This window comes from Falco biarmicus, chromosome 19 (genome assembly GCF_023638135.1).
Source record: "Falco biarmicus isolate bFalBia1 chromosome 19, bFalBia1.pri, whole genome shotgun sequence".
NCBI classification, from domain to species: domain Eukaryota; kingdom Metazoa; phylum Chordata; class Aves; order Falconiformes; family Falconidae; genus Falco; species Falco biarmicus.
Window position 1 is genome coordinate 1,823,856 of NC_079306.1, and position 9,125 is coordinate 1,832,980.

Consider the following 9,125-nt stretch of genomic DNA (forward strand, 5'->3'; position numbering starts at 1 on the left):
CATGCTTGCACACATAAATCATGCATGCACACACAAATCACACATGCACACACAAAGGCATGCATGTGGAAGTCATACATACATGCATGCTTGCACACACAAATCACACATGCACACAGCATGCACACACAAATCACACATGCACACAGCATGCATGCTTGCACAAACCACACATGCACACTTGCGCAGACAAACCTTGCCTGCACACACAAACCACACATGCATGCTTGCATAAACCACGTGTGCACAGAGCACGCATGCATGCTCGCACACCCCACACACAAACCATACACGCACACAGCATGCATGCATGCCTGCACACACAAACCTTGCCTGCACATTTGCACAAACTGTGCATGCACACAGCACGCTTGCATGCTTGCACACATAAATCACACATGCATGTTTGCACACATAAACCTTACCTGCACACACGAACCTTGCCTACACACTTGCACACACAACGTGTGCACACAGCATGCATGCATGCTCGCACACCCCAATCACACACAGCACACATGCACACAGCACACATGCATGCTTGCACACACAAATCACGCATGCACGTTTGCGCACATAAACCTTGCCTGCACACACAAACTACGCATGCATGCACACACAAACCACGCATGCATGCAGCATGCATACATGCTTCCACGCACAAATCATGCATGCACAAATCATGCATGCACGCATAAACCACACGTGCACACAGCACGCATGCATGCTTGCACACACAAAACATGCATGCACACACAAAACATGCATGCACGCTTGCACACACAAACTGCGCATGCACACAGCACGCATGCATGCTTGCACACACAAATCATGCATACACACACAAACCACGCGTGCACACAGCACGCATGCATGCACACGCAAATCATGCATGCACACGCAAATCATGCATGCACACGCAAATCATGCACGCACACGCAAATCATGCGCGCACACGCACGCTTGCTTGCACACGCACGCTTGCTTGCACACGCACGCTTGCTTGCACACGCACGCTTGCACGCTGCCCGCCCCCAACACGCCAGTTCCGTGTCGGCCGGCCGGCGCCTGGCGGACCCTCCCCTTTAAGACGCGCGGCGCGGGCCGTCCCCTTTAAGGCTGGCCCCGCCCCCAGCCGCGCGCCGGCGCTCGCCCCTCCCGCAGGCGCTGCCGGCCGCTCGGCACCGAGGCCGCGGCGCTCGCCATGGCCGCCCCGCCGCCGCCCCCCCGCGCCCGCCGCCCGCCGCCGCCGCCCGCCGCCGCCGTCGTTCCCCTGCTCGCCCTGCTCCTGACCGGCGTGCTCGGCGGGGCCCGCGGTGAGTGGCGGCCCCCGGGCCCGGCCCGAACCGGGCACAACATGGCGGCGCGCCGCCCCGCCCCCGCCCGGCGTCGTGAGGCGAACCGGGGGGTGCTGAGGGGAGCCGGGGCGGGGGGGGGGGGAATCGTGAGGGGAAACGGGGATCTGTGAGGAGAACCGAGGGGCGAGGCGGTGCGGGGGGCTGTGGGAAGCGGGGGGGGCACCGGGGGCGAGGCCGGGCCTGGGGGTGAGGCCGGCCGGGGGGGGCTGTGGGGCAGCTGAGGGGGCGGGGGGGGAGCTTTTAGTGGGGGTCGGGGGGGGGAGGGGGAGGAAGGGGATGAGGGGGGATTGGGGGCCTGAAGGTGCCACTGAGGCTGTGGGGAGGGCCCTGAGGCGGGGGGAGGGGGGGGCTGCCGGCGGGGGGAGGGGGGATGGGGCAGAGGCGGGTGTTTCAGGGGGGGGAGAAGGACCGGGGGTCCCATAGCGGAGGGGGGGGGTCTCAGGAGCCATTAAGGACTTCAGCAAAGAGCTGAGTCCCCGCTGTGTTGGTGGGGGTCGATCCTGGGGGGGGGGGGGTTGGCTCGCAGGGGGGCGTTTGCCGGGGTTTGTGGTGTGGAGGGGACCCTTGAGGTTTGGGGGGGGGGGGGGGTGGTTTGGGGAGGGGCATGCTTTCCGCAGTGTGTCTGGGGGGGTTGCAGCCATTGGGGTGCGGGGGAGTCGTGCGGTGCCGGGGGATGCTCCAGGCTTTGGCTGGGAAGAAAACTGGGAACCTTCCAGCCCGTCTTCAGGAAATCACGAAAAAAACCCTACAATTGATGGGTTTTTTTCCCCATGGTGAGGAAGAACGGGGAGGGGGGGGGGCGGGTTCTGTGTGTTGGGGGGCTGGGGGGGCGGGTCCCTGGCGGTGGGTTTGGGGGGGGCAGGAGCTGGGTGTGTGGCTCAGCCCCGGGGTGGGAAGTGCCATCACGTTGTGGCTGAGCCTCCCTCAAACCTCTGGAGTTTGTGGCTTTTTCCCATCCCTCTGTTAACCCAGCTCAGGGGGGGCTTGGGCAGCCCCCCTCTCTCCGCACCAGCGATCAGCTTGTGCTTCATCTACGCCCTCTTGGAATCTGCGGGTAATTTTTTTGGAATAGAAACCTTTCTAAAACCCTGTGCTTCTGGATTGTGGCAACTGTAAATATTTGTTTGGAGGGAGGGAAAACTCATTGTTTCGGTTGTTTGTTCCGTGGCGATGCTTTTGCTTTACCTGGCGGGGTGCAACCGCTGCTGCTTCTGGGTGAGGGGTACCGGCTCCGTGATTTTGAAGACTTTGACCCTTTTCCCCAGAGGTGGACGAGCCCAAATCATCTCTGAGCATCAGCTGGCAGGGACAGAGGACAAACTGGTGGCAGTGGCCTCTCCGGTGTGTGAGGCTTCACCAACACAGTCCATCTCTCTGTGGCTATCGGGGGCAATTGCTGCTTGTGTAACGCAGGTACCTGTTCCAACAGGAACCACACTGAAATATTTTCTCTCCTCCCCAATCCTCTCACCGTCCGTGTTATTACCTTCCGACAGTCGGTTGGTAATACATAACTTCGCACGTGCAGATCCGGACTTGTTAGCTGCAGAAAATGGCTTTAAACCCCACTAGGGCAGTAGGTTAGGGGTGTATTTACGAGTCCTGTTGAATCTGGCAATAGAAATGTGCTTTAGGGGAGAGTGGCTCTGCTTTGTTTTAAACCTAAAGTAAAATGCAGCTTTTGGAAGATGTTTCAGCTTTTCTGTGATAAATGGCAAAGCAGGACCAAATGAGACTCGTCGCATGTCTGCTCTCAGACTTTCGCTTCACATTTTATATGCAGCTGGTGTTGATTAAAAAAAAATAACAATAAATAAACAGGAAATGGCCAATTGACTGTGCGTATCTCCTGGAAACTCAGCCGACTCTTAGTGCCTTTGATATTGGGCTCTGTATGGCTGGCTATTGTTTCCGCTCAGTACGCGCCGTACGGTTTTGTTCGTGCTGTCCGGTAAAAGGTGTGAGCTCAGCCTGGCTTCAGGGACACGAGGGAGCTGCGTTTGTGGAGCTGGGTGCAGGGTGGCAGGGATTCGAACCCTGCAAATTGGTTGCTGCTTAGAGCAGCCATGATGCACGTTCGGTTTGCCTCCTCATCCAGCGAGGGCTGCCCTTAACTATTGTGCTTTATACAAGAGATCTTAATAGCTGCTTATTTCAGGGTAGGTTGGAAAAACATCCTCATTTCTGCAGTGCTTGGGAGCTGGGAACCTCTGTGTGCATGGGTAAACAGAGTAGAAAACACCCCCCCACATGCTCCCTCCTTTAAAAAAAAAATAAATAAAAGGTGCCTCTGCAGCAATGGTTATGGGGTGGTTATAGGTAGGCTGTGTTTGCGTGCTTGAAATAAAGGAAAAGAATACCGTGGGGAGCAATCTTGCGCCAGCAGATTTTATTATTAACACCTGCTTAAAATATTTACCCGGTTAAATCAGGCAAAACTCCGCGTGGTCCATAAGTTTAGATCTTACAACTTTCCAAGAAAGACTTCTCTAACTGGAAATTAAAAACAGTGTCCAACAAGCATTCTTGAACTCCTCCAGCTCCTTGGCCAGACAGCTTGGATTTTTTTTTCCCTGGGTACCGCCGTCCGCTGCCAGTAGTGGATGCTCCGGAAATCGCTATTGCGAAAGGAGTGAAGTAAAACGTCAATTCTCTTAACAGCAAGCAAAGTTCACTGGGTGTTGACCAGTGGAAATATGTTCTCCACCGCACAGCCAGCGCGGTTATCTGAGCAGACCAAGAAGGAATTGCTCGTCTTGAGGGAGAAAGCTGCCGTGGTATTGCAGGGGTGAAACGCTGGCTGGTGCTGAGCTGGTAGAATCAGACCGTTGTGTGTGAGCGTTCATATGGGATGGGAGCGCTCTTTTGTCCTCGTTATTTAAGCCACTGGCATGCCAGCCTTTCTTTTCTTTGATTGTGGACCCGTATTTCCTTTTTTTTCAGCAGAAAAGCAGGCTTCCCAGCACACCAAAGCCTTGCTTTTTTAACGCTTACTGCTTTCTGTGGGCTTCTTGGAAGTAACCTGTGGACCGTTGGGTGTCAGAATATAGACTGCACATTAAACAACTTGTTATTTCAACTCTGAAAAGGCGTGTGCCAATTGCCTGAGAATACACAGCATCGGTTTTAAGTCCTGAAAACCATCAGTAATGATGACCTGTGCATCTGCCTTGCCATGTGGCTGGTTTGCAAGACTTTCTTCCCCGGGACTGGTGTGGTATGGGTGGCTCCTAAACTGGTTTCCTAACAAGTTAAAACACAAAATAGGTGCCAGACCAGAGCCTGGAGAGGGAGTTTGGAGCCGTAGGTTTGTTTTCTGAGTTGAAGAGCAACAGAAATGTCAAAGCTTCTTCTAATTAACCTATTAATGATGAGAGTCCTGTCAATACACTTATTTAAAATTCATTAAGAAGCTCTCCTTTTGTGTTGAGTTGAGTGGATGCAGGGAAAGCTCTTCACTTTAAAGGTGAGGGCATGTTCTTCCTGCCTTTTTTTTTTCTTTTTCCATTTAGTATATGTTTTCTAGGCAGCCATGATGTGTTCATGTCAGGTTCAACCTGTGCCAGGGAACTGCAGCCAGCTTGAAAAAGCTGAGACTCTCGTTTCCAACTTTAAATATCCTAGTATAATTTTGAGTTTCTGGATGACATGCGTGAAAGTGTTTTTTTTCATAGTACTTTGCAGCTAATTTTAACTCTGTTTCTTTTAGCAGCAGTGGGTCAGTAGATTTCATAAGCACCAGCAAGGAGCAAAAGAGATGTTGAGATCTGAAAGTAGGAGGAGAAGTTGATGGGGCAGCGAGATGTAGGAAAGATATTTGAGGTGGTGGTACTGTATCTACAGAAGGACAAATCTGTGCTAATTTCTTCAGCTCCTTTGTAAGGAAACGGGGGCAGTGTGAGCATCCAGAGCTGGCCTCGCACTCGATGGTGGAGGTGGTGGGTGTAGATGAGCTGACTCTGGGGCTCGGAGCGATACCAGTGTGCCGTACAAGGAGGGCATTTTGGACTCGGGCATATCCTAGATGGGGATGGGGAAATCCCAGTTATTGACACCAGACAGCAGAAAAATTGTAGTGAATATAATGGGAGGTAAATCTTTTGTTTCTGAAGTCTTCATCAGATGGCTTTGAGTGTCCTCCTTCCTGCCTTTTGAAAACTAAGCCCTGGTGGTTCTCTTGAAGCAGTGTTCTTGGGGTGGTATGCTTGCACAAGGAGCACAAAGGGACTCCTGGAACGGACCTCTGCTCCCTTGCCGCGGGGGAACGGATTTTATTCCTAACCTGCTCTTGGGCAGAGCACTCTGTGATAAAGGTTATTCTTTATTTCGGCACAGCGTATAGTGAAACACTGAAAGGTATTTCTTTCTTCCAAGCATGTTTACACACGTCCCTCTTCATTATAGCATCTAAAGAAACAGCAGAGGTACAAACCCAATTGTTTTCCATTTCTCTTGCTAACATCATGCTGCTGCAGCATTAAAACATCGCTACTAGATTGGGTCTCATTAAGTTAGGTGCTGTACAGAGACATAATAAATTGCAGCTCCTGTTCCAGAGCCTTATAAAAGCTCAGAAGTCAGGGGAATCATTGTTCTTCCAGCCTCGATTCAAACTGTTGAAAAAGAACAGCAGCTTACAATCTCTGCAAAAATCTGTTTATCTGGTAAATACGTGGGTGGGTATTGGCAATTTTACCAATGATCATCTTCAGGTTGATTATCTTAATACATCTTGATCAGGTAGCGTTTAGTCCTGAGAAAATGTCATCTTGCATAGCACAGCTTCAGGAGATTTTTGGAAAATGTATTCCAAAAGGTGGTTGACACCATTACATTAGATTTTTGCTGTGAAACTTTCCCCTGTAGCTGCAGAGACATCTTGACACATGCAATCCTGTGTGAGAATAAATATGTGCAAAATGAGCTCAGAGTTGCTGGGGGGGGGGGGGGGGAAGGAAATGTTCTTTGGCTGTCAGAGCTTAATATTTTAGTCTCCCTGGAGTCTAGAGCTCTAATCCGTGGCCCCCTACCTGTTTGTTTGGATTCACTTTGTAAATATATGTTGCTTCAGTTTGCAAGAGGGCCTTCTCTGGTTTTCCTCTCCACTGTAGTTACGCTGTATCGCAAAGGGATACTAATACCTCCGTGCCCCGGGTTCCTGCTGGGAGCAATCCCGCTGCCACCTGTAAGCCGTGAACCTCGCTGGGGACCTCACGGGGAGCAGAAGTGACTCCTGGGCTCGGGGTGGTCACCTGAAGGAGTACCTGGCCCGGCAGCCAAGCCCTGGCTTGCGTTAGTTGAGCCTCAAGGAGAGTTTGTCTTTTGGCAGCGCCGCCTGACTGCTCCAGTTTTTAGGAAGAGCGGGGAGGACCGGGCACCGGGCTGGCTTGCTTTTGCGATTGATGTCACGACCGCCTGCGCTGTGCCTTGGATGAAATCGCAGTGAGGGTTTGCTTCAGTAGAAATACCAACCTGATCCATCTCTTTGAGTGAGAACAAAGCTTTCGTTCGGAGGATCTGCAGCTTAATGTTAGGCTTGTTTAAACAGCTTCTTGAAAGGGTTGGGTTTGTCTCTGAGCAGAATGTCAGAAAGAGTGTGCTGAGCAGATAGAGCAGTCTCTGCTGCCAACTTCTGTAGCACCTTTCATGCAGATTCATCCCCAGGCGTTCTGCGAGAGGGGAACTCACCCTCTCGCAACTCACCGCCCTGGCTCTGTGAACTGCTCTTTTGTTTTCCTTTGCCCCATCTATTTTCTTCAGCCCAGTCAGTTTCGTTTTTTGTGTTGGTTTTTTTTTTAAGTAGATTATATGTTTTGCTCAATAGGAGCTTTTCTTCCCAAATAAAAAGCATGCTATTGGCATGAAAAATGCTTTTATTCACTCCTGTCTCCTTTGGTTTTGCCCAGGCGTCCCCGGCTGCTCCCAGGAGCGCCCCAGAGATGTGTGACGGGGGGGCTCTGTGTACCCGTCTCACTTTTTCTGACCCCCACCCAAGGGGAGACAACGCTTGAGGTTTTTTCCTGGCTTCTGGTTTTACTGATAGGAGAAAAAATTTCCCTTCTGGTTAATCCAACTTGAAATGCTGGCCCCACGCAGGTTGCCCTGTAATTCTCCTCGCTGCCGGAAGCTCCTGGGTTCCCGGCGAGCCCCGGTGCAGACAGGCCTTTCCTCCCTGGCACAGCCGGTGCCTGTGGGAGCTGGCAGCCGGCGGTAGGTAGGTGATGCTTAGGGAGAATAGGGCTGTAGCCACGGCAGACTTTTTGATATCCTAGGCTTTTTCATAATAAAAATACAGATGGAGTCAACTTCTGGATGCGTGAGGGAGGCTGAAGCCAGACTTCAGCTTCTACCCGGGGATCAGACAGTCTTTCCTAAAATTTGAGAGTGCCTGCCTGCAGCTTGGGGGTTATGGAATATCAGGAAAGCCCCTTTTAGAGGATCTTGTGAAAGACGAGAGGGGTATGCGATGTGCTGAAGGCTTCGTTTTCTTTGTTCCCACCGCTTTCCTTATCGTAGGGCTTTTTGAGGTGCAAACATCAGAATTTAAAAAAGAATAAAGAAGAAATGAAAAAAGAGCAGTTGACTCAAAAGGGAGGAGCATCTGCCCACAGCACCACAAGGTGAAATGAGGCCGAACTCTGTGGGGCAAACCCCTCCTTAGCAGGAAACTTCTGCTTTCTGCAGAACAGATAAGGATCTTACTCTGTCCCTGTGCGCTGGGGCTCTAGTATTATACCTTGCAGGTAAACTGATTCCTTTTTTTTTTTTTTTTTTTTTTAATTCTGCAAATGAAAGTGAGCAGATACAACCAGCTCCTCTACTTTCCTTGTCAAAGGGATGCTTCGTTTCAAGCCAGATACTTCAATGAGAAGTTTACGAAACCAGTTTTATTAGTGCATTGAAGTGTTTTGTTTATTTCTGAGCTTCTGGAAAGCCAAACTGCCGTAGCTTAAATCTTGGGTTCGAGACCTTAGAAGTGAGTCTAACAGGAACAAAGTTCAGTTCTGCTGTATCTAAATCAAATTGAAAAGAGCCTACACGGTGAAATGCGTGTGGTTTAAATGTTTTTAATTTGTACCTTGAGTTTTTGATAAAGGAATAAAGGAGATGCTTTAAAAGACTATTTCCTTTTAAGTATACTTGAAGGTAGGAATGTGCCCTGGCTGCTCTTTCCTATCTCGTGTTTTCATAAAATCTCCATTATAACCAACCTTTGTTCCCCCAAGTGTGTGTATTTTTCGGAAGAGTTGTCTTTCCTGTGCTCTGCTGACCACTGGAAAACACTGTCCTCAGAGCTGTTTGTCACGTTGAATATTAGTGGGTTTGCTTTTTTCCTTTTGCTATAAAGTTTCCCCTTAAAAGCTGCATAATCCTTAGGTGCGGTGGTCTCCAACCCTTCTCGATACAGTCCAGTCTCGTGGTGTTCCCTGTCCGTTTTCTAGTCCATGTCCCTTTTCCTTGGCCTGTGCTAAGCACGTAGTAATAAGCTACATCTGCTCGTGATGCTTTTTAAAGACGTCTCACTTAACAGCTCTTCTGGGTTTTTACTGGCTTTTCACTGCTTCTGCCGAATCTGTTGGTTTAAAACTCACCAGCATCTGCGTTTAGCCTGTCTGAAATACTGCAGCCCACCTTGGAGCTGTGAAGCAGCTCACAACAGCAAGGAAATGAAGAGGGCAGCATCCAGAAAGAATGAATATTAATGCAATTAGCCTTGCTGATTTACCTAGGACCCTGGTGATAAGGGATAATGGGTGTCTTCCTCCT

General features: G+C 50.6%; 1 long non-coding RNA gene across 1 annotated transcript; it reads left to right on the forward strand.

Moving 5' to 3' along the window:
- Positions 1-2,201: 2,201 nt before the first annotated feature.
- LOC130141513 (uncharacterized) lies at positions 2,202-6,303 on the forward strand. The gene is made up of 2 exons (XR_008819085.1): positions 2,202-2,412; positions 2,624-6,303. It is a non-coding gene; the product is annotated as an uncharacterized LOC130141513 (long non-coding RNA).
- Positions 6,304-9,125: the final 2,822 nt, after the last annotated feature.